The sequence below is a fragment of the Ceratotherium simum genome, chromosome 20 (genome assembly GCF_057802395.1).
Source record: "Ceratotherium simum simum isolate JZ-2026a chromosome 20, ASM5780239v1, whole genome shotgun sequence".
NCBI classification, from domain to species: domain Eukaryota; kingdom Metazoa; phylum Chordata; class Mammalia; order Perissodactyla; family Rhinocerotidae; genus Ceratotherium; species Ceratotherium simum.
The window spans coordinates 11,377,000-11,402,678 of record NC_141919.1 but is presented as its reverse complement, the minus strand read 5'-3'; the positions used below and the strand labels follow the sequence as shown (position 1 = coordinate 11,402,678).

At 36.7% G+C, this 25,679-nt stretch overlaps 1 long non-coding RNA gene across 1 annotated transcript in view; it reads left to right on the top strand.

Annotated features, from left to right (window-relative positions):
• The first annotated feature begins 3,850 nt into the window (after nucleotides 1-3,850).
• The window catches only part of LOC147914361 (uncharacterized), a 62,711-nt gene continuing 40,882 nt past the window's right edge, over nucleotides 3,851-25,679 (top strand). Inside the window, exons 1-2 of the long non-coding RNA XR_015555303.1 lie at nucleotides 3,851-4,187; nucleotides 11,518-11,580. This is a non-coding gene — a long non-coding RNA (uncharacterized LOC147914361). The remainder of the gene's footprint in view (nucleotides 4,188-11,517; nucleotides 11,581-25,679) is intronic.

Genomic DNA, 25,679 nt, shown 5'->3' with positions numbered 1-25,679 from the left:
GATTGCTCTGGCTAGGACTTCCAATACTATGTTAAATAGGAGTGGTGACAGTGGGCATCCTTGTCTGGTTCCTGTTCTTAGAGGGATAGCTTTCAGTTTTTCACCATTGAGGATGATATTAGCTGTGGGTTTCTCATATATGGTCTTTATTATGTTGAGGTACTTTCCTTCTATACCCATTTTATTCAGAGTTTTTATCATAAATGGATGCTGGATCTTGTCAAATGCTTTCTCTGCATCTATTGAGATGATCATGTGATTTTTGTTCTTCATTTTATTAATGTGGTGTATTACGTTGATTGATTTGCGAATGTTAAACCATCCCTGCATCCCTGGAATAAATCCCACTTGATCATGGTGTATAATCTTTTAACGTATTGTTGTATGCGATTTGCTAGTATTTTGTTGAGGATTTTCGCATCGATGTTCATCAGTGATATTGGCCTGTAATTTTCTTTTTTGTGTTGTCCTTGTCTGGTTTTGGTATCAGGGTAATGTCAGCTTCGTAGAATGAGTTAGGAGCTTCCCTCCTCAATTTTTGGAAGAGTTTGAGAAGGATAGGTATTAAGTCTTCTTTGAATGTTTGATAGAATTCACCAGGGAAGCCGTCTGGTCCTGGACTTTTATTTTTGGGGAGGTTTTTGATTACTGTTTCGATCTCCTTACTGGTGATTGGTCTATTCAAATTCTCCACTTCTTCTTGATCCAGTTTTGGAAGGTTGTATGATTCTAAGAATTTATCCATTTCTTCCAGATTGTCGAATTGGTTGGCATATAGTTTTTCATAGTATTCTCTTATAATCTTTTGTATTTCTGAGGTGTCTGTTGTAACCTCTCCTCTTTCATTTCTGATTTTACTTATTTGTGCCTTCTCTTTTTTTCTTGGTGAGTCTAGCTAAAGGTTTGTCTATTTTGTTGATCTTTTCAAAGAACCAGCTCTTGGTTTTATTAATTTTTCTATTTTTTTGGTCTCTATTTCATTTATTTCTGCTCTGATTTTTATTATTTCCCTTCTTCTACTGATTTTGGGCTTTGTTTGTTCTTCTTTTTCCAGTTCCTTTAGGTGCATTTTTAGATTGTTTATTTGAGATTTTTCTTGTTTGTTGAGATAGGCCTGTATCGCTATAAACTTCCCTCTTAGAACCGCTTTTGCTGTATCCCATAAATTCTGGCATGTCATATTTTCATTTTCATTTGTCTCCAGGTATTTTTTGATTTCTTCTTTGATTTCTTCGTTAACCCACTCGTTGTTCAGTAGCATTTTGTTTAATCTCCATGTATTTGTGGCTTTTCTGTTTTTCTTCCTATAGTTGATTTCTAGTTTCATATCGTTGTGGTCAGAAAAGATGCTTGGTATTATTTCAATCTTCTTAAATTTATGGAGACTTGTTTTGTGGCCTAATATGTGATCAATCTTGGAGAATGTTCCATGTGCATTTGAAAAGAACGTGTATTCTTCGGTTTTTGGATGGAATGCTCTGTATATATCTACTAGGTCCATCTGTTCTAAGGAGTCGTTTAAGGCCAATGTTTCCTTATTGATCTTCTGTTTGGATGATCTATCTGTTGGTGTAAGTGGAGTGTTAAAGTCCCCTACTATTATTGTGTTACTGTCTATTTCTGTTTTTATGTCTGTTAATAATTGCTTTATATATTTAGGTGCACCTACATTGGGTGCGTAGATATTTACAAGTGTTATATCCTCTTGTTGGATTGTTCCCTTGATCATTATGTAATGCCCTTCTTTGTCTCTTTTTACAGTTTTTGTTTTAAAGTCTATTTTGTCTGATATGAGTACTGCTACCCCAGCTTTCTTTTCATTGCCATTTGCGTGGAGTATCTTTTTCCATCCCTTCACTTTCAGTTTGTGAGTGTCTTTAGGTCTGAAGTGTGTCTCTTGTATGCAGCATATATATGGGTCTTGTTTTTTTATCCAGTCAGCCACCCTATGCCTTTTAATTGGGGCATTTAGTCCATTGACGTTTAAAGTAGCTATTGATAAGTATGTACTTACTGCCATTTTTAACTTTTTATTTTTTTTCCCTCAGTGTTTAAGTAGTCCTTCTCTGTTCCTTACTTCTTCTATACAGAATTGATGGTCACTTTAGTTTGACCTCTGTCTGAAAGCTGTACTCTTTAACTACCCTCCTCCCTCCTTTTATGTTTTTGATGTCATATCTAACCTCTTTTTTGTGCATTTGTATCCATTACGTTCTAATCGTGGAAATAGATAATTTTTCCTATTTGTGGTCTTCTCTTTTCCCCTTAAATCAGTCCCTTTAACATTTCTTGTAACACTGGTTTCTTGGTGACAAACTCCTTTAATTTTTGCTTATCTGGGAAAATTTTGATCTCTCCTTCCATTTTGAACGATAACCTTGCTGGGTAGAGTATTCTTGGCTGTAAGTTTTTTCCTTTTAGCACTTTAAATATATCGTGCCATTCTCTTCTAGCCTGTAAGGTTTCTGCTGAGAAGTCAGCTGATAGCCTTATGGGGTTTCCTTTGTATGTAACTTGACATTCTCTTGCAGCTTTTAGGATTCTCTCTTTATCTTTAATTCTGGACATTTTGATTATGATGTGTCTTGGTGTGGGCCTCTTTGGGTTTATCTTGTTTGGGGCTCTCTGTGCCTCCTGTACCTGGATGTCTGTTTCCTTCCTTAGGTTAGGGAAGTTTTCATCTATTATTTCTTGAAATAGATTCTCTGCCCCCTTGTCTCACTCTTCTCCTTCTGGGACACCTATAACACAGATGTTAGTGCGCTTGATGTTGTCCCAGAGGTCCCTTAGACTGTCCTCACTCTTTTTAATTCTTTTCTCTTTTACCTGTTCACCTTGGGTAATTTCTTCTAGTCTTTCTTCCAGCTCACTGATCCGTTCTTCTGTATCCTCTACTCTGCTTTTGAGTCCCTCTAATGAGTTTTTCATTTCCAGTATTGTATTCTTCATTTCTGATTGGTTCTTTTTTATATCTTCCATTTCTTTGTTGACATTCTCACTGAGTTCATCTATTCTTCTCCCCAGATCAGTGAGCATCCTTAACACTCTTAGTTTGAACTCTCTGTCAGGTAGGTTGCTCATTTCTGTTTCACTTAGTTCCTTTTCTGGGGTTTTGTCCTGTTCCCTTACTTGGAATGTATTCTTTTGCCTCCTCATTTTGCCTCTTTCCCTGTGCTTGTGTCTATGTATTAGGTAGGTCAGCTACGTCTCCTGCTCTTGGATAGGTGACCTTATGTAAGTGATGGCTTAGGAGGCTTCCAGTGTGCTTCCCTCAGTTCTCAATGTTCCAGGGGTGGCCCCTATGTGGGCTACATGTGTCCTTCTATTGTGGCCTGTTAGCTCTCCCTATAGGCGCCCAGGGAGGCTGAGTTATGCTCCTGGCCAGCTGTTGTAATGCTCAGCTGCTTGTAGTTGTTGTGGGCCCTTCAGTCTCTTTATCAGGTGTGGGGAGCCCCAGCACAGTTGGCTGTAAGTTCTAATACCACATTTGTGTTGCAGTATTTCTTTTAAGTGAGTAGGCCCCCAGTGTGGCAGGTTGTTAGGCTCAGGGCCTTAGAATTGCTGTAAACCTCTAGCCTATTAGGTCTCTTGTCAGCTCTCTGAGGATTGCAGCTGGGTGGCGCTGGCCTCAGGCACAGGAGCACCCAATTTTTTCAGGCTTTGGAAGGTGGGGCAAACCTCCTATGTGGGTCTTTGAGAAGCACAAGTCTTCTGCAGCTGACAAGCCCTGCCGCCCAGAGGTCCACACATACAGTCAACACAGTCCTGCCCCGTGCGAGGCCCCCGCCCTCCCCAAGCGGACCCAGTCTCTCCACGGCGGGAGCCCCACACACTCCGCCACCACCCCACACTCTCCACCCGCTCCTTGTGCACACCCTGCCCCGCTCAAGTCAGCTCAGTTGCCAGGCTGCAGAAAATCCAGTCACCAATCTATGCAGGCCCACACGTTGCCTGAGGGCTTGTTGTTAGGTGGGGCCAGTCTCTAGGGTGGGCTGCCTGCCATGGCTGAGCTGGATTAAATCGGTGCTCTAGCGGGTGGAGCAGACCCTGGGCTAGCAGGTCTCAGGGAAAACTCCAATGGCGTCTGTGTCAGCACGCTCACACCAGGCCACAACAATGGCCGCCGCCAATGTCCCAGTCCCTGGCGAGGTCTCACCCCTCACCGAGATGCACTCAGGGCCTATTAGGTGAGTCTCTTGTCACCAAAGCAGTGTGCACCTTTCTTTCTGGTGATTTTAGGATGCTTTCTGGAACGGGTGAGTTTGTGCGCGGGCCCTTTAAGAGCCAGTTTTAGTTTCTTTGTGAACCGGGTTTTCTGGGGGTATTCCCCAATGCTTTAGTAGCAGGCAAGGTCAGATATTATGCCACTGGTGTCGATTGTGCTGGGTCCACAAAATGCCCACAGCGGGGGCGCTCCCCGGCTCAGGGCCCCGCGCCTCCAGGGAGGCTGCGGACCTGTGAGCTGCTCCCGGCGGCCGTGAAGCTGGCGGCTTGTGAAGGCGGCGTTTTTCCTCTCCGGAAGGGAGTCTCTGCCTCTTCTACCCCAGTTAGGATTGTCCGCTGTTGCAGGAGTTCCTCTTATCCAGTTTTCAGTTCTGTCTCAGGGGTAATTTTTCCACGAGTAGTTGTAAATTGGCTGTGTCCGCGGGAGGAGGTGAGTTCAGAGTCTGCCTACGCCGCCATCTTGACTCCGCCTAGGACCATTATTTCTTTCTGGTTGGGATACTGTCTGCTCTGTTTTGTTAAAATGTCCTTTTAGAGTAATTTTAATTTTATTTTTGTGTCTGATCAGCTCCTAGCATTTATTCCAATATCCACCCTGTATCAGGTTTTTAAAAATTTACTCACTATGCCATTTCTGATTCAAACACGGCATACAGGTAAGTGACAGCCTGGACATCACAACTTTGATAATGACAGGCCTATTTTTCAAAGGTGTTGATGTGTTTTTTCTCTACTTGGAGGCCTTAGACAGTTGTCAGTCTTTCTCGTCACTTCTTCCAGCCCTTTTAATCGACTGAGCAGCTCCTCACAGACTTTATGCCGAATATCTGTGCCAGCATCTCCATATTCTTCCATCCCGAGTCTAGACTTCTGACCTCAGGCGATGTTAGATTTCTAGCTCCAGCCCCTGTCTGCGTATGTCCTAGAATGAGGAACGGAACCTGTAGACATCAGTGTGCTCTTATCTCTTTGGCTTTAATTTCTCTCTCAGTTTCTGAAACCTGGTGATGTCCCTTTCTTCTTTTAATCTCAGCTACGTGCTTTTAATTTTTTCAAAATTCATCCAGAATTTACATGTGTTTCTAGTAGGAGAATTACATTGAATTGAGCTTACTCTGCTATTCTACTGGCATATTTGAGATCCAAATTACCTGCTATTTACTGGATTCCATTACCTGGATATTTCAGGCACCTGAAACTCACCACATTCCAAATTTCCCCCCTTCTTGTTAGTAATTTTATTGGGAATCTGGATGACATGAAATGGAATTAAAATCAGTGAGTGGCCCCAGGAATGCCTGAAAATTTGTTTGTCAGAGTGGCCAGGGAAGGTTTAAGCAAGGAGTAAAAACAAAATGAAAAACAGAATCACATTATTATGACCCAGTTTACTCCCAGGAGTCCATGTAGAGCTCTCTGTAAAGCTGCATTGAGGTGTGACTTATGCCAGAGTTCTAAGTGGGGCTGACATAGTCCCATGCCAACCTCTCAATTCTGGGCTGACATCATCTCTGGTCCACTATATGGAACAGAAACCTTGGAGGAATGACCAATGCATTCAGGAGTGTAAGAGGAGAGAGCCTGTGAGCATGACATTTTTAATTAGGGAGGAACTACTCACTGTAAATGTGGCTTGAGCTATGTTATTTAATTTGACCAATCAGATTAGTGGCTTTCCCCTTGAAGGAAATGTTGCTAAGTATTTGATCAGAAAAACAAAGCATGCATAAGGTGATAGAGAGACTGGAAGTTTGCTATTTTCTCACCAATTATCTTTTCCTCTGATTATGACCTTCCCTTTGAGTCTCCTACATTGGGTGATGGCAGCCCCAACTCCACTAGAACCTCTGGAGTTAACTTAAACTTCTCCCTCTGCTTCTATCCATCTCCTATATGCAACCAGATATTAGATCTTAGACTTTCACTGACAAAATACGTCTTGAACGTGACGATTTCTCTTTACTGCCACTTCTACTGCTACTGTCACCCCCTTAACTAGGGCTTTATCCTTAAGTATCCTGGACTATCTTATTGAACGTGCTGTCTTCAGTCCTTTCTTTTATTCCATATAACAACCAAGGCTGCCACGGGAATTGTCTTACCATATATATATATATATAAAATCTCTGATAGCTTTTCCCAAAGAAAATAATCCAAACTGCTGAACAGACCACATAAGTCTTTTCATTGTCCTCTCTAACTGATTAACTTTTCTTTGTCCTTTGATGCACGTCAAGTAGTATTTATATGTTGCCTTCCTTTCTCCTTCTGGGGTGAATTAGTATATTTTTCCCTCTATGCTCTCATCGCACATTCTATGCAACATTACATTATAATTATTTATTTGTTGTGTCTGCCTCTTCCACTGGATTTGGAACAACGTTAAGAGCAGAGGGTAGGTCTGATTTATTTTTGTATTCCATCTGACAATCAGTGCGTTGTCTAGAAAAGAACATACACTAAGTATTTTGAGATGATGATTTCCCACAACTAAAACAGCTTTGGGTTTTGGCTGAAGTAAACAGTTTACTATTAGCCCATTCGTTTAGGGTCAAGTCAACTTATACATGGTGTCTTTATTTGACCAGTATACTAGAAAGGCGACTTTTCTCTCTTTTTTTTTCAGGACAATCTCCAACCTACATTTTATTGATCACAGAGGAAAGGGAAAAGGAAGTTGAATAGCTTTCCTTTATTTCCACATTGGAGAAATGTTGGGCAACTTGCTTTCACAGAGTCAAACAGTGGTAGAGCTCAGGATGATTTTCTTAGATGGACATGGCTTTCTGTCTCTTAGGGGCACTTGATATAAAGGCAAACTTTGCTCCCTTTTTAGACTTGGGAGGTGTTCAGGCTGCAGCAAACTGTGAAGACAGTTTGAGAAACACCATAGTAGTCCCTTCTGCCTTGAATACTCTCTCCCAGATATTCATAGGCAGCTTCTTCCTTTTCATTCAAAGCTCAGTGCAAATGCACATTCACATGAAGCGCTTTCTTGAATACCCAACTAAAACTATTTTCTGCCTTACCTGACTTGTTTATTTATTCATTTATTTTTAAATTGCATTTCTCAGCACCACCATTCATAAGATTTTAGTGCCTAGAATAATGCCTGGAACATAGTGTGATTTCAATAAATATTTATCAAATATATGAATCTTATATTCTTCCCAGGAATAAACCTGATCTTTATGTAAACTACTAAGGGTATGCTGCATTTTCCATTTGCTTGCAAAGTCATTGTATGCCCAGTAATTTAATTTAATTAATTACTTTGCAAAGTGCTGGGGGAAACCCAGGAGATAAGAAGCAGTGTGTAAAATCAAATACTTCTATATTCCATGTATTCCAAAGCACTTTACAGATTAATGACTTAAATGCTATAAGCCAGTGACCAAATTGGCAGAGAGCAGAGCTATTGCCTGATCTGCTTTGGCTCACTCAAAGCAATGAAAAGGTTTTATAAAGAAGTGCAATATGACACAGGGCACTGAGGTTTCCCTGCTCTCCTATTCAGTAAATGCAGCAAAATCCGATGTTTATACACAAATCTCTGACCAATGTCTTGGATTGGAATATTGATGAGATAACTTCCCAGCTGAAAGCCGCTCTAACACTAATTATCAGTAATGTATTTTCGGCTCTCTGAAGCTGGGTATGGAAAAATAATCAGGACTCACAGTGAGGGGATATGAAGTAAAAATTACTGGTGCACTTAAGATGTCACAATTAGTGAAAATTTTGATCTTTTGTAAATCAGTGCTGATGGATTTGGAAGTTTTAGTCATGTTCAGTAGTTAGGTAGTTTTGTGATTGTTTTACATCTACATGTGTCTCATTAGATTATGAATTCTCAAAGTAAGTAACCATGTCTTCTTTATCCTGTACCCCATAGACTAACCAATGTTGGGCACAGAGTAGTTAGCAATGGCAGCTGCTGCTACTGTTCATTCGTAGTGTCTTTGTTTCAGTTCTCTGAGCCTGAGGCAAAGCTTACATGGAAGGTTCAAACTCAAGGTAATGAGAGTGAGGAAAAAGTGTAGTGATGCAGGAATTAAGGAAAAGCAACACAAGTTGATGTGTTACCAAACTTCGCAAGGAAACACAACCAGTTGCTCTGTCAAAGGGATGTCTCCAGGGAGGTCCTTATAATGCTAAAACATGTCAGAACAGTCCGTTGGGGAGAAGGAAGGCCAGTACATTTATCTGTAGACATCATCCTGATCCTGTCTCTTACTGGTCAGTGTAAGATTTATGTTGGTGAGTAGTTCATTTGCAGTTGAAAAAAATATGTACTTTGCAGTTATTGGATGTGGTGTACTATAAATGTCAAGTGAGTTAAGTAATTAATAGTATACTTACTGATTTTTTTTAGTTGTCTGTGCAATTAATCTTGTGTCAAAGTCTAAAACTATGATTGTGTACTTATCTAGTTCTCCTTTTGGTTCTATAAATATTTGCATCATATATGTTGAAGCTCTATTATTAAACACATATTCATTTGTAATTGTTATATCTTCCTGATTCATTGACCTTTATATCATTATGAAGTGTCACTCTCTGTCTCTGGTAATACTTCTTGTCCTGAAATTTATTTTGTTTGATATTAATGTAGTCCCTCCAGGTTGCTTATGATTACTTTTGCAAGGTATATCTTTTCTATGATTTTACATTCAAATTATATGTGTCTTTGTAGTGAAAGTGAAATTTGTGTTGACAGCATGTAGTTGATTGTGACTTTTCTATCAAGTCTGACAATCTTTGCCTTTTAATTTGAGCATTTGGTACATTTACTTTTAATGTAATTCCTTGCTTGTGGGTTTTTTTTTTTTGTCGGGAAGATTGGCCCTGAGCTAACAGCTGCCAGTCCTCTTCTTTTTGCTGAGGAAGACTGGCCCTGGGCTAACATCTATGCCCATCTTCCTCCACTTTATATGGGATGCTGCCACAGCGTGGGTTGACAAGCAGTGCATTGGTGCATGCCCAGGATCCAAACCAGCGAACCCCAGGCCGCTGCAGCGGAGTGCGTGCGCTTAACTGCTTGCACCACCAGGCCGGCCCATTAATGTAACTCTTGATACAGTTGTATTCAGGTCTGCCCTTTTTCCTATTTATTTTAATTTGTTTCATTTGTTTTTGTTACTCTGTGCTTCCTTTCCTGACTTCTTTTTTTTTAATCAAATATTTTAAGTATTCCATATTTATTTTGTCTTGTCATTCTAACCCTATCTCTTACAACCATATAGAACATTAACATCACCCAAAAGATAGTCTTTTTTCTCTGTGTGCTTTATTGTGGATAATTTCTATTTTTATATCTCCAAGTTCACAGATCTTTATTTCTGTGGTGTAGTCTGCTGATAATCTCTTCCAATGTTGATTTGTTTGGTTTTTCATTTCAGGTATTTTATTTTTAATCTCTGGAAGTTTCATTTGAATCTTCTTTAAATTTTCTCCATTTCTCTCTTCATCATGCTCACTTTTTTCTACATTCTTGAATATATGGAGCATATTTATAATAGTTACTTTTATCATCTGTGTTATTTCTGGATCTATTTCTATTGACTAATTCTTCTCTCAGGTTTTTTTTTTTTTTTTCCCTGTTTGTTCTTATGCAAGCCAAGAAATTTTTTATTGTAGGTCAGACAATGTGAATTTTATGTTGTTGGCTTTTGTTGTATTCCCTAAGGGGATGTTGGATATTATACAGACATGCAGCTAAGTTGCTTGGCAATGGTTCAATCTTTCCAAGGCACGCTTTTAAACATTTTAGAGTGGATCACAGAAAACCCTTTAGTATATGGCTAAATTATTTCTTACACTCTTTTGTGGATGCTGATACCCATTATATTACAAGGTTTTTCTACTCTGGCTGGGATGTAGACAAACTATTCTCACTCCTATGTGATGTTTGCGAATTATTCTGCTTACTCTTTCTAATGGTTCTTTCCCTGACCTTCAGTAGTTTCCTCTCAATCATGTGCAGGTAAATATTCATCCAAATACTCAAGAGGTCCTCACTACACATCTTCAGAGATCTTTGTTACTGCAGCTCCCACTTTTCGGTAGTCAGTCCAACAAATTCTAGCTGCTTTGGCTTCCCTGAGATAAGATCTCTATCTATTCAACTCAGCAATTCTTCCAAGGTTTGTTTGGATTTCTCCTCCCTGGACAGCAATCTGGAAACTGATCCCAGGCAGTGAGCTGTTACAATCACAGGGTTTTTTTGGTTTGTTTCCTTTTTCTCTGGATTAACAGTTTTATGCTGCCTGCTGTTTAGTGTCTGAAAACTATTGTTTCATAGACTGAAAAACAGACAGGTTTTGTCATTTCTTCTACTTTTTTACTTGGGTTTGATTTGCCATTCTTTTTCTAGCTTCTTTAGCTGAAGAATGAGATCACTGATTTTCATTCCATCATCTTTTTCTATGTGTATTTGTCTCTAAATCTTATTTTATTGCGGCTCATACTGAAGTACACAAATTTTCTTAAGTTCTATATTCTATCTCTATTATCATTTGGTTTACAATCTTTTTGTTATTTTTGTTGTTACTTTTTCCTTGACTCAGCAGCCTTTTTTTTTAGAAGTTTATCACTAATTTCCAAGAACTTGAGGATTTCCTAGCTGTATTTGAATTATTGATTTTTATCTTAAGTTTACTGTGGTTAGATAATATACTTTGATTGATTTCAACCATTTAATATTTATTGAGAGTTGATTTCTGAAACTACATAGTTTAAATTTGGTAATGGTCTATATGCACTTGCAAAAAACGTGTATTCTGTACTAGTTGTCTGCACTATTGTACATAATGTAGTTAGATCAATTTTTAAATTTTGTTTGTGCAGGTCTTTTGTACACTGATATTTTGCCTGTTTGTTCTATCAGCTATTCAGAGAAGTGTATTAAATTCTATTATTAAGATTGTTAATATGCCTATTTTTTATTTTAGTTTTGTAAAGGTTTGCTTTATATATGTTGAATCAAAGTTTCTGAATGCCTACAAATTTAGAGTTTTGATATCTTCCTGTTGTATTTTTATCTTTATCATTATGATATTTTTCAGTAAATAAATTTTTCTTAAAGTTTACTTTGATATTAAAATAGCTACACACAGTACTGTATTTCTTTTCTTTCTTTCTTTCATGGTATATAATTTTTAGTCCTCTTCTTTACGCTTATTTATAATCATTGTGTGTCCTTATAATACAAGTGAGTCACTTCCAAGCAGCAAAAAAGACTTTTTAAGTATATATGTTTTAATTTAATATTACAAACTTTGTCTTGTACAGTTATGCACCACATAAGGAAGTTTCAGTCATGATGGACCACGTATATTATGGTAGTCCTACAAGGTTAGTACCATATTCCCCAGGTATGTAGTGGGCTGTACCATCTATATTTGTGTAAGTGTATTCTATGATGTTATCACTATGACAAATCACCTAATGAGGCATCTCTCAGAATGTATCACCATCACTAAGTGATGCATGACACCATATATGGTGTATTTAGTTCATTTATTGTTTTCTTGTCATTGAAACGTTTGGATCAGTAGCTAATATGTTATTTATTTTTTATCTTTTGATGTTTTGGGTCCTTTTACTTTTTTCTAATTTGAATTAATAAAATATGTTTTTAAATTTCACTTTGCCTCTTTTAAATTTTTAATTGAATTTTGTTATTACTATACATATTTTTATATGGCTGTTATAGGAATCATGACATGCAAACTAGAAGTATTGCTGTTTATTATTTTTTTTCTTTACCATTTCTATAATAAATCTAGAGCTTTGGAACACTTTAGCATACTTTTTCCTATTCCTATCCTTTTATTTTGTTTTATCCATTTTGGCCTATGTATATTTTAAAACCTATAAGGCATTATTTTATTTCTTTTATATAGTCAAAGTCCATTTATATTTACTCACATATTTGCCCATGCTTTTTGCGTTCCATATTTCTGTGTGGGATCATTTTTTTTTTTTCTTTCACAACTCCCTTGAGTATTTTTTTTAGTAAAGGATTGTTCATAATAAATTCTCATAATTTATCATTCTCTAATATTATCTGAATTCTCTGAAATTGTCTTCATTCTATCTTAATTTTTGAAGGATTTTTTGTTTGGTAAAGAAATTCCAGTTTGGCTTTTTCTTTTTCTATTACTTTAATATCCATTGTATTTTCTTATGGCCTCCATTGTCCCTGTTGAGAACTCAACTTCCAGGTTTATTTTGCTGTTAATTTGAAGACACTGTATTTTTCTCTCCTCTCCCACTGCCCCAGCTGCTTTAAGGTTTCTCTTTGGTTTTAAGGATTGTTACTGTGATGTGCCTAGATATAATTTCCCTTGTATTTATTCTATTCAGGGTTTTCATAACTTCTTGAATCTGTGCATTGGAGCCTTTCACCAACTTTGGAAAATTTTGGCCATTTTACCTTAAATTTATCTACTGCCTTATTCTCTTCTTCTTTTGTCAAACTTAATTATACTTTTATTGAACCTTTTCCCCATGTTTCACAATCTTTTATGCTTCTTCCTGTCTTTGCCATTTTATCCCTTCTCTGCTCTCTGAGAGACCTGTCAGTTCTCTGGCCATGTTTTCTGCTCATAAATCAATCTATTGACTTCTTAAATTCAGTTATCATACTTTTAGTTTTAGAATGCTCTTTTGATTATCTTTTATATATTCCAATGCTTTGAAAAAATTCCTCTTTTCATCCATTTTCCATATTTTAATCTATTTTCTTGAACATGTTAATCCTGATTATTTTAAGGTCTTTGCCTGATAACACAAATTTCTTATATAAATCTCTTTCTATTGTTTATTCTTCTCTTGGAATTTTAGTCATATGACTCTATCTCTTGGTGTGTCTAGAACTTTTTGATGGAATGCTGGCCACTTTATCTGGCTTTCATTGTTTTTCTCAGTGGGAACCTCGTTTTACTTCAAAATATTTCATCCTACCTGGAAGTGGAGGTTCTTCAAATTATAAATTTAAAAATGTTGTCAAATATCACAGATATCACAAAATCTAGAAAAATAACGTTTGAAAAATTAACTACTTCCTGATATATCTCTATAAAATTTTTTCCTACTCTTTTATCTTCATAATCTTTAATTGCCTCCTCATATGACAATGTATGTATTTTATATATATACTAAGAAATAAATTATGTATTTTATATACATAATTTCTTTTAAAATGGTTGATTAGAATTTGTTTTTAGTTTTTAAGAGTTTAGAAAGGTTTATTTCATTTTCACAATTTATTATTGATAATTTCACATTAATTTTTATTACTTGTTAAATTTGAGAAAACCTCTGTAGATTACTTCGTCACAAATACTATTTCAAAAGCATTACTGATTTCACTACTACTACAGATTTGTGCGTTATAGGAATTCTGATAAATACTCTTTGATACCATTCCCATTATATATACGTATATATATATATATAAAAACACACACATATTACATTATCAACCGAACACATTTTTACCAGAGAAAATGTCTGTTTTGACAAAGCATTGATGAGAACTAAAACTTTTACTTATACTTTACACCTTCGACGATCGAAATAATTTTACAGAGAACATCTTCTGGCTTCATACTTTTCAATTCTATTTTCCTTCTCCAAACTATCATGCTTTCAGAGCTGTGAACTGTAAGACGTGGACGTGTTGTAAAATTGCCTTTGTCCTTGTCCCTCTGTGTCTTACTGCTAGTTAAGTCAATGGAGTGGGCAGTAGAAGTATTTCTGGAAGTCATTCCTATAGCGAGACGGTATATAGTCAATTATATATGGTAGTGTCCGAAAATCACGTAATAGCCTCAACTCAAATTTCCCCTTAGCCAGATCCCCCAAAATCCTGTGGCCATTCTAATATAATGGCATAGAATGAGAAACAAGGAGAATACAATGGAGGGAAAATTGGAAAAGAAAGAGACAGTGGCCTTGTCTGATTGAAGTTAGATATCTTCTGAAAATTTTGCAAAAACATCTGATTACATGAAGTAATTTCTAGAGCTCCTCTTAGGGCCTAAAAATGTACCCATAGGGATGTGGAGCCCTGATCTGTCTTATTTATATGGTGGTTGAGAAGAGGTAAAGGAGAAAAGTTATAAAAGGAATAAGTCGTTAGAAATAGGCAGAAAGTAGTTTTTTAATAGGAAAGTAAGAGGAACTAGCTGAATGGAGGGACTTAGGTGATACTGAAGAAGAAAGATATTAAAAGAAACAAAAACTTGCAAAGGAAAGTCTGCTAGGAAAGACATAATAATTGTGTCAGGTAACATTCTTATTGCTCCTATATGACTAATCCTATACTAAGTGATTTAAATTTCTGCTTTAACTCATAAAACATGTGTGAGGCTGGTGATTATTATGAGAATTCTTTTATAAGGAAGGAAATGAAGGCCTAGAAAGTTTAAGTAACTTGTCCAAAGTCACATAGTTAGTAAGAGATAGCCATGAACTTGAACCTGGGTCTGTTTGGATTCATTGTCTGTGCTTATAGCCAACTTGTTGGAGGGGAAACACATGAGAAGCTAACAGCCAGGGAAACTGAGGATATTAATTACATTTTAGAATGACCTCCAAGACATGAAACTTCTTCCATTTATTTTTCGTATTTAATTATCACCATAAGCTAGCATACAAAAATCTTCTACTCCCATCCTTGTTTTGCTAACTCCAAAATAAGACTTCTTTCATCAATGGTGTGATTTTCCTGTGGCAGCGAGAATGAACAAACATTTTCATTGACAATATTAAGGACTTTTAATAATAACTAGTTATGAGGTATGAGAAATGTGATGAGAAATTAGCTAATGTTTTCAGAGATTTTTAAATATCAAAAAGTCTCTAAGATTTTAGCATTATACACGATATTGGTTAATTATTAGTTTTTTGGGAAGACCAATTTTAAATTTTCTGATCTTACTGCATCAAAATTCACAACCATAATGTTGTCCACATTGGCTATATGAATGATGAAGAAAACCTAGTTTTGTATTTCATTTCCAACTGGATAAAAACCAAAACAGAAAAAGAAAACAAATTTGTTTTGACTACTAACTTTTGGTTTCTTCTAAGGTAAATGTATACATAATTTGTATTCCTGGAGAAAAGTGGTGAAAGAAGGTAGTATTAAGAATTAAGCAGCTAGACTGTTAGTCCCCACATCAAATTATCCTCGCACCTCCTGTCAATGCTGTTAACAGAGACTATTATTTTACTAATCCTTATGATCCAATGATTTCTTTTTTCACATTTCAGGGCACAGCAGGTGAGAGAGTGGATTTGTTAAGCTGGGTGGGTTTATCCTTCTTTTATGTGTTCATTCAAGTTTATGTCCATTTACTTATTGTACACATATGGCAATAGGAGCTGCTAAAGCAATCACTGTTATCCTGCAAAACAACAAGGCACAGAAGCAGATGTCTTACTTCCAAGATTCTTTTCCCCTAGGATTGTTATGATCAAACATCCTTTCCCCCTCCCTCTGAAGAGGACCAGGGGCTGCTTGCTGGAGGCTTTTTTAATGTCTCAAGGAAAGGCTCAAATGTGCCCCCCATTATGGCAATCCACCCCAGGGGCAAACCGCACACGGACATTATGGATTTATTTTATTTTTCTAATCTTGCAAAGGTATTATTAAGCCCATTAGAATTTAAAAAATATTCTGTCAAATTTCAAAATTACCTGGATGAAGAATATCACCAAAGTGGCATCATGTTTGTTATAGTTGTATTAACTATATTGAAAAGGCAAAACACTGCAACTTATTTCAAACAGAGAAAATACTCACTTTGGCAAACCCAACATTGTACATAGAAGGCGGGTCTTAGGAAAAGAAGATTTAATTCACCCTGGGTAAGAGGTTAACTTTTGTTTTCAGCCATGTGCTATTTCACAAATTAAACATCATGAATAATAAAGGAAATAAGAGGAATAGTTTAAAGAAGGGAAAGCATACTTTGCATTAGGAAAGGGAATTTAAGGTTTAAGAATTTTTATCATTTTTGTGAAGAAAGTTGCCTTATTTCAGTGGGATAAGAAAGCTATATTTCCTTCCTCCTTCCTGCCTGCCTGCCTTCCTTCCCTCCTTCCTTCCTTTCTTTTTTTCTTTTACCATTTTTATTACGGATATTTGACCTCTAAGCTGAGATGACTTAAAATGCCTCCTTTGAGCATCAACGTTTTTGAGAGATTGTTTTTCCCCTCCATAAGGGCTATTTGTCTTTTGAAGGCATTGTCTACATAACTCACCAAAGGGAAGCAAGCATTTGTCCTTGCACTAAATGCTGACATCTCCCGATAAGAGAGAAGCCGAAAAGGAGAAGAATTGAAGGTCAATATGTTTATTTTGCTCTCAAGAGCATTGATGTACATGTGTGTGTTGTAGAAGGGGAGTGGAGCTTGAGAGTGGCCCAGTGGGGGAGGGGGTAGATGCTTTGTGATACTGTCTACTTATGGGCTCATAAAATTGAGAGCTGCGTTAGGACAGGCATTACCATTAGCATGAAGAGGAGAGCAGACCTCAATTGCAAAAGCTTCTAGCTAAACACATAGGGTAAAAAGTAAATGATACACATTATTGTATTCACCCCTTCTCCCTCTCTTGTTCAAGCTAATTGGAAATTTCTATCCATTTCAGAGAATTAATACAACTGTCAGTCATTTTCAATAGTACAAAGCCTGTAGGAGAAAGAAAATGGAATGAACTTAGCAACAGAGCTCAAGCAATAGCCCATGTGTCTTAGATTTACATCTGATCACTAGCTGGATTGATGCCAAGAGGCAGTTCACCCATTTGCTGCCCATTAGAATCACCTGGAAAACTCTGACCTTCCCGCCCGCCCCAGACTCCTCCCTAGACCTATTAAATCAAAATCTCTGGAGGTGGAACCCAGACAGCAGTGTTTTTAAAGCTCTTTGGGTAATTCAAATGAGCAGCCAAGTTTGAGAACCAGTCCAATAGGGAGACAGACCTCTTTCACACATATCAAGTAGGAGCAATTCATATGGCAAAAGGATATGTATATATTTCTTTTTTCTCCTCTTCGTTCTGTTTCAAATAGGCTCTGATACATATGAACAGGAAGCACATTGAAGGACAAAACTTACTCCTTCCCTCAAAAAATTGCTGGTGATACTAGACTCCGGATCTGAGAAGGGATTCCTTCACTAACTGTCTCAATACGTCAAGCCCCTAGAACAGTGTCTCTCAGAGTATGGTCACCCGAACACCTTTATCAGCATCACCTGAGAACATGTTCCATATTCAAGTCATTGAGCTCTGCCCCAGACTTATGGAATCAGCAACTCTGGTGGGACCCAGGAATCTCTGTTTTAACAGACCCCCCAGGTGATTCCCCTGCACTTTAAAGTTTGAGGACATCTGCCCTGGCAGAGGGCCACGTTGTTCTTAGGCTAGTTCACTACGGGGTTCAGAAGAGTGTCACCCGGGAAAGATGTGGACTGACTCAGGCAAGTGCATGGTGGAAATGGAGAACGCCTGGTATCTGAAGTGGGGGGCAGGGTGGTTTAGAATGCTGTGCATTTCAACAGAGAGTGGCTGGCTGTCCTGGTTTGCTGAGGATTTCCCCTGCGTGAGAACTTAAAATCTCTGGGAAATTGCTAAGTCCTAAGTTTGAAAAGCTAGGAGAATAACATGAAATTGGGGGGAAACATGATCCAGGTTTTGGGCAAATCTCAAGTGCTAATTAAAATTAAGCAAGTGTGGACAAAATCTAGCCTTGTTTACCCATTTGGCGGGAGGTAAATCTGGGTGAAAGGTGTATTACGAGATCTTTGTAGAACATCCCCTTCTGCTTGGTCCGTTGGTTCTCAATTTTGGACGTTGAAATCATCTGAGGAGCTTTAAAGTGACTGATGTTTGAATTCGCTTTCAGAGAATCAGACAGTCTGATTTTATTGATCTGGGATGCAACCTGGGCATGAGGATGTTGAAAAAGCTCTTCAGATGATTCTAATGTGCAGCCAAATTTAGGACCCACTGCTTAAGCTCTTCAACTGCTGCTACTTCTTTTAACCTGGTCTTCCTATGAGGAGGCCCAACTGTAGTTGACGTTTATGGTTTTGTGTTTGTTTTACTGTTTTATTATAAGATTGAAGGCACAGCAAACCTTGCTGGACCATCTGGTATAGCTGGATATCTAGAATAATTGGTTAAGATATTTACCATTTAAACATTGTCATAGGTCTTTTTAAAACTAACATACACATTGAATTAGTATGGTCTCTTTTGACATTGTCATTTTGGGAAGCCATACCTCTAATCTGCTGCGATCGCTAAATATCTGGACTCCTCTTTTTGTGTGTGTGAGGAAGATTGACCCTGAGCTAACATCTACCCCCATCTTCCTCCATTTTGTATATGGGACCCCGCCACAGCATGGCTTGATAAGCAGTGCATAGGTCCACTCCAGGGATCCAAACCCGTGAACCCTGGGCCGCTGAAGCAGAGCACACAAACTCAACCACTACACCACTGGGCCAGTCCCAGGGAATGTAATTTTTGAAGAAGTAATACTTGAGAATTTTTCAGAACACTTAAAAGACACCAATACTCAGACACAGACATGGATAAATATTATAACCACTATGCCAACAGGCCAGCCCCAGACTCCTCTTTTTAGACATTGTGTTTAGATATCTTTAGGGCTTAAAATCAAAATTACTGTGTTAGTTTTGCTGGGACCACTAAAACCTCCTGCTATCAAATCTTGGATTTTTTCAGCAGTTTATTTATTCTCTCTGACGTGAACCTCACTAACCCTTTCTATACGCATTACTACTATCTGAGGCTAGGACCACTTTTTTTTTTTTTTTTTTTTTGGTGAGGAAGATTAACCCTGAGCTAACATCTGATGCCAATCCTCTTTTTGCTCAGGAAGATTGGCCATGGGCTAACATCTGTGCCCATCTTCCTCTACTTTATATGGGATGCCACCACAGCATGGCCTGATGAGCAGTGTGTCAGTGCGTGCCTGGGATCCAAACCTGGAACCCTGGGCCGCCAAAGCGGAGTGCATGCACTTAACCACTATGCCACCAGGTGGGCCCCTAGAACCACTTTTTAAAAACTTCCTTTGAAATATGATAGAGTTACAAGAAATTACAGAGAAATATACAGATAACTCCATGTACATTTCATCCAGCTTCTCCCGAAGTTGACATCTTGCATAAATATAGTACAGTATTAATACTAGGAAATTGACATTGGTACAGTCCATAAACCTTATTCAAATTTCACCAGTTATACATGCATTCATATTTTGTGTACGTGTACATAGTTTTACTCAATTTTATTATATGTGTAAATTCGTGTAACCATACCACAATCAAGATATAGAACTGTACCTTCACCACAAAATTCCCTCCTGCCACGCTCACCTTCTCTCCCCATCTCTAACTGCTAGGAATTCCTAATCTGGTCTCCATCTCTACAATTTTGTTATTTTAAGAATGATATATAAACATAATCATGAATTACTTAATCTTTTAAGATTGGCTTTTTTAGTTTTTCAGTCAGGATCATTCCTGTGAAGTTCATCTCAATTTTTGCATGGATCAATAGTTTGTTTCTTTTTATTGCTAAGAGGAGTATATCACAATTTGTTTAACCATTCACCCATTGCAAGACATTTGGGTAGTTTCCAGTTTTTGACTGTTACAAATAAATCTGCTATGAACATTTATGCATAAGTTTCTGCATAAACTTAAGTTTTCATTTCTTTGGGATAAATACTCAAGAGTGCAATTGCTGGGCGGAAGGGGGAATCTATTTTTAGGTTTAAAAGAGACTGTCAAACTATTTTCCAGAGTGGCCAAACCATTTTATATTCCCACCAGCAATGTGATCCAACTTTTCCACATACTCACCAGCATTTGATGTTGTCACTATTTTTTTATTTAGCTATTCTCTGATATCTCATTATAGTCTTAATTTGCATTTTCCTAATGGCTAATAATGTTGAACATCTTTTCATGTGTTTGTTTGCCATGTGTATATTCTCTCCCATGAAATATCTGTTCATGTCTTCTGCCCATTTTCTAATCGGATATTTTTTAAGTTGAGTTTTGAGAGTGCTTTATATATTATAGATACAAGTCATTTGTTTCATGTGGGATTTTCAAATATGTTTACCCAAAGTGTAATTTGTCTTTTTATCTGCTTAAAAGGATCTTTTACAAAGCATTTTTGAACTCATTTTGATGAGATCCAATTTATCAATTTTTGCTTCTATGGATCATATTTTTGGTGTCAAGTCTAAGAATTACTCTCCTAGTTCTAGCTGCCAAAGATTTTCTCCTATTACTTTTTTCCTGAAAATTTCCTACTATTAAATTTAAGGTTATGATCCATTTTGATTCAATTTTTGTATAAGATGTGGAGCTTTAGGTCAAGGTTCATTTTTATGTCTATGGATGTCCAATTGTTCCAGTACTGTTGTTGAAATGTCTATTCTTCCTTCATTGAATTGCTTTTGCACTGTCATCAAAAATAAGTTGAGTGTATTTGTGTGAGTCTGTTTCTGGACTCTGTATTTTGTTCTGTTGATAGATGTATATATATCCCTCCACCAATACTGCAAAATCTTGAAATCTGGTAGATTAACTCCTCCCATTTTATTTTTCTTTTATAAAACTGTTTTAGCTATTCTTTGGCCTCTCCTTGCCAAATAAAGTTAGAATAAGATTATGTACGTCTATAAAAACCTCGAGAGTACTTTAATAGTAATGGTGTTAAGCCTATTAACTTGGGGAGAATTGACATTTTTACCATGTTGCGTCTTCTAATCCACAAACAAGGTATGTCTCTCCATTCGTTTGGGACTTTTTTAATTTCCTTCATCAGCATTTTGTAATTTTCAACATAGAGATCCTGTAAATGTCTTATTAGGCTTATATCTAAATACTTAATTTTATTTAGATCGATTGAAAATGGCATTGCATTTTTTATTTAGACTTCTACATGTTTGCTATTAATTTATAGAAATACAGTTGATATTTTTATTGATCTTATACTCTAAAACATTGACAAACTAATACCATTTCTACAAGCATTTTGTAGATTCCTTGGCATTTTCTCCATTTAGATAATCACATCATCTGCAGATACAGTTTTATTTCTTCTTATTCAATATACATTCCTTTTATCTTTTAAATAAAATTTGAAAAATTTTAGCTTTTAAATTTATGTATTTATTTATTTTTGCTTTATTTTGCTGCCTAGAAACTCCAGTAATATGTTGAATAAAACTTGTGAAATAAAAGTTGTGAGAGTGGACATCATTGCCTTGTTCCTTATCTTACAGAGAAAGTATTCAATCTTTCACAATTAAGTATAATGTTAGGTATAGGTTGTAGAAGATCTTCATGACTTTCAGTAAGTTTCCTTTCTATTTCTAGTTTGTTTAGAGTCTTTTTTTCTTTTAATCATGAACGAGATTGGTATTTGTCAAATCCTTTTTCCACATTAATGGATGTGATCACATGATTTTTCCCCTTTAGCCTATTGATATGGTGGATTATTTTGTTTGATTTTCAAATATTTAACCAACTTTACATAGCTGGAATAAATCCCATTTGGACATGGTATATTATTTTTTTATATATTTCTGGATTTAATTTACTAATATTTGGTTGAGGATTTTTACAGCTAAATTCATGAGAAATTTTAGGCTGTAGTTTTCTTCTTTCTATCCTATCTTTGTCTGGTTTTGGTATCAAGGTAATACTGGCTTCATAAAATGAATTAGGAAGTGGTCCCTCTACTTCTATTTCTTATAAAAATCATGTAAAATTGGTGCTAATTCTTTAAGTCTTGGGTAAAAGAGAAAATATCTAAGCTTGAATATTTCTTTGGGGAATTTTTAAGTGAAAAATTCAGTGTTTCTAATGGTTATAGGAAAATTCAGATTATCTGTTTCATCTTGGCTGAGTTATGGTAGTTTGTGGTTTAGAAGCATTGGTCCATTTCTTCTATGTTTTTGAATTTGTAGTGTATAGTTGTTCATAATGACTTGTCCCTTATTATCCTCCAGGGTACGCCATGATATCCCTGATTACATTTCTGGTATTTGTGATTTGTGTCCTCTCTATTTTTATTTTTGTCATTCTTGCTAATCTTTATTGGTTAGATTGTTTATTTCAAAGAACCACTCCTTTATTTCATTGATTTTTCCCTATTGGTTTCCTGTTTTCAGTTTCACGGATTTCTGTTGTATCTTTATTATTTCCTTGCTTTGACTTTATTTTGCTCTTCCTTTTCTAGTATCTTAATATAGAAAATTAGATTATTGCTTTTAGATATTTCCTCTTTTCTAATTTAGTGCTATAAACTTCTCTTTTAGCATTATTTTAGCTTTATCCCAAAATTTTTTTTTTTTTTTTTTTTAGTGAGGAAGATTAGCCCTGAGTAACATATGTTGCCAATCCTCCTCTTTTTGCTGAGGAAGACTGGCCCTTGGCTAACATCCATGCCCATCTTGCTTTGTATGTGTCCTTCTACTTTATATGTGGGATGCCTGCCACAGCATGGCTTGATAAGCAGTGCATAGGTCCGTGCCCAGGATCTGGACCTGCGAACCCTGGGCCACCAAAGCAGAGCACGTCAACTTAACCACTACTCCACTGGGCCGGCCCCTATCCACAAATTTTGATCTGTTATATTTTCATTTTCTTTTATAGTATGCATTTTTAAAAATTTCTTTGAGAGTTCCTTTTTGACCTATGGCTTATTTGGAAGTGTCGTTTAGTTTCCATGTATTAGAAGATTTTCCTATTGTCTTTCTGTTATTGATTTCTAGTCTGATTCCATTATGCTCAAAGAACATACTATGTATGATTTTAATTCTTTAAAATCTGCTAATGTATGTTTTATGACTCAGTATATGGTCTATAAGTGAATGTTCCATGGACACTTGAATGTGTATTTTGCTCTTGTTGAGTACAGTGTGTTCTATAAATGTCAATTAGATCCTGTTAACTGATGGTGTTGTTCAGTTCTTCTATATCCCTCCTTCTATATCCCTTCTGTCTAGTTGTTCTATCAGTTGCTGTACTGGTCTCAAATAATAATTGTGGATTTTTCAATTTCTCCTTTCAGCTCTTTTAGTGTTTGTTTCATGTATTTTGTTGAAGTTCTACTGTTTGGTGCATACACATTTAGCATCACTAGGTGGATTGATCCTGTTATCCTTATCTAATGTCTTCTTTGCCGCTAATAATTTCCTTTGCTCTGAATTCTACTTTATCTGATGTTAATATAGCCACTCCTGTTCTTTTGATTAATGTTCACATGATATATCTTTTTCATCCTTTTACTTTCAACTACCTATATCATGATGTTTGAAGTAAGTTTCTTATAGACAATATATAGTTGAATCATGATTGCTATTTTTTAATCCATGCTTCCAGTCTCTTTTAATTGGTTAATTAGATCATTTAAATTTAATGTAATTATGTTAAAGATTATGTCTGCCATTTTATTATTTTTTTTCTATTTGTTGCCTTTGTTTCTCATTCCTCTCTTTTCTTGCCATCCTGGGAGTTACTTGAACATTTCAGTTTATTTATAATCCTTTGAGTATATTGTTTTGTATAGTTTTCTTGGTAGTTGCTCTTGGTATTACAGTATATGTATGTAAATTACCACAGCTTACTGGAATCAGTGTTTTATTACTTCAAGGGGAGTTTCAAAAATCTACTTCCTTTTTGGTCTCTTAACTTCCCCACTTTTTAAGTATGAATTTCTTTAGTATTCCCTTTGTATACATTAAGAACATGTGGATGGTGTCATAATTTTGCTTTACCATCAAATAGGATTTAAGAAACTCATGAGGCAAATGATAGTTTATTATATTTACTCCTATTTTTACCGATTTCATTGTTCCCCTTTTCTTTCAGAAGTTCCCAGTCTTCTTCTGTTATTGTTTTCTTTTTGTTTGCAGAACTTCCATCACAGTAGGTGCTATCTGGGTTTCTCAGTGCCATTGGGTCTGAGTTTCAGGAAACATCACATCTAGATCACTTAATGTTATTGAGTGGAGGGCTGGGGTATGTTGGGCCTGTGGGCACAGCAGATGCCAGAAGATTAGGCCTACTGGTGTTGATGGGCGTGGGGCAGGAGGATGGGTCCCCATTCAGGCTATACTGCTGCTACAGTAGATCAGGTTCCCCTCTACCCTGGGTGTGGGGCAGAGACATACTGCTGTCATTGCTTTCTATTAGTCTGCTTTTGCCCCAGGTGTATGGTGGGACCCCATTGAAGCTGCTGCTGCTGTCAATCATAAAGCTAGACTCCATGGTAGAAATACTTAAATCTATTTAGATTTACATAGCCTGACTCTCTTAGGACCTCTATATTTGTTTTCTATTGGTTTTATACAAATGACCACAAATTTAATGGCTCAAAACAACATAAATTTATTATCTTATAAGTCTGACATGGGTCTCAATTGGCTACAGTAAAGGTGTTGGCAGGGCTGCATTCCTTTCTGGAAATTCTATGGGTGAATCTGTTTCTTGGACTTTACCAGCTTTGAGAGGCCACTTGTATTCCTTGGCTCGGGGTCCCCTTTTTCCATCTTCAAAGCTAGCAATGTTGCATCTCTCTGACCCTGCTTCTATTATGACATCTCTCTCTTTCTCTTTCTACAGTTGGGAATGGTTCTCTGCTTTGAAGGACTCATGTGATTAGATCTGTTCCATAAAATAATCCAGGATAATCTCTCAATCTCAAGGTCTGTAACTTTAGTAATATCTGCAAAGTCCTTTTAGTCATGTAAGGTAACTTATTCATAGGTTCTAAGGATGAGGGGGAGGGCACCTTTAGGGGCCATTATTCTGCCTACCACACCCTTAATAAGTGACCTTGAGAAAATTACTGAGAATTTTTTAGCTTTATTTTCCTCATCCATAAAATGGAAAGATATCTAGTTTATATTATGAAAGTAAAATAGCATATATGAAAGCAAATAATACAGAAAATAAAATCTCTTCGTTTTATTTATTATTTACATAATTCTCAGAGTTCGTTCACTTGAATAGTTACATTTTTTTTAACAGAACTAAGAAATTTCAGGGTTCAGGTGCTATGAGATTGTTTGAATTATCTGAGTGGCAATTAGCTAAACACAAGTGTAAAGCATTTGATTTCCTCCCTGGTGTTCTTTATCTTCTCATCCCATTAAATCCAAAGCCCTTGTATAACTCCAGCCAGCAGAGTCAGCCTTGTTTTCCTGTTTAACCCAAGTTCAATTTAAGTTCTCTCTACGTCTCTATTATGTGTCCAGAATTGGATATATTGGTGGTTTTCAACCCTGGTTACATATTATAATCGCTTGGGGAGATTTAAAAAACTACTGATGCCAAGTTCCTACTTATTATGAATATTTGGTGAGGGACCTGGGAAT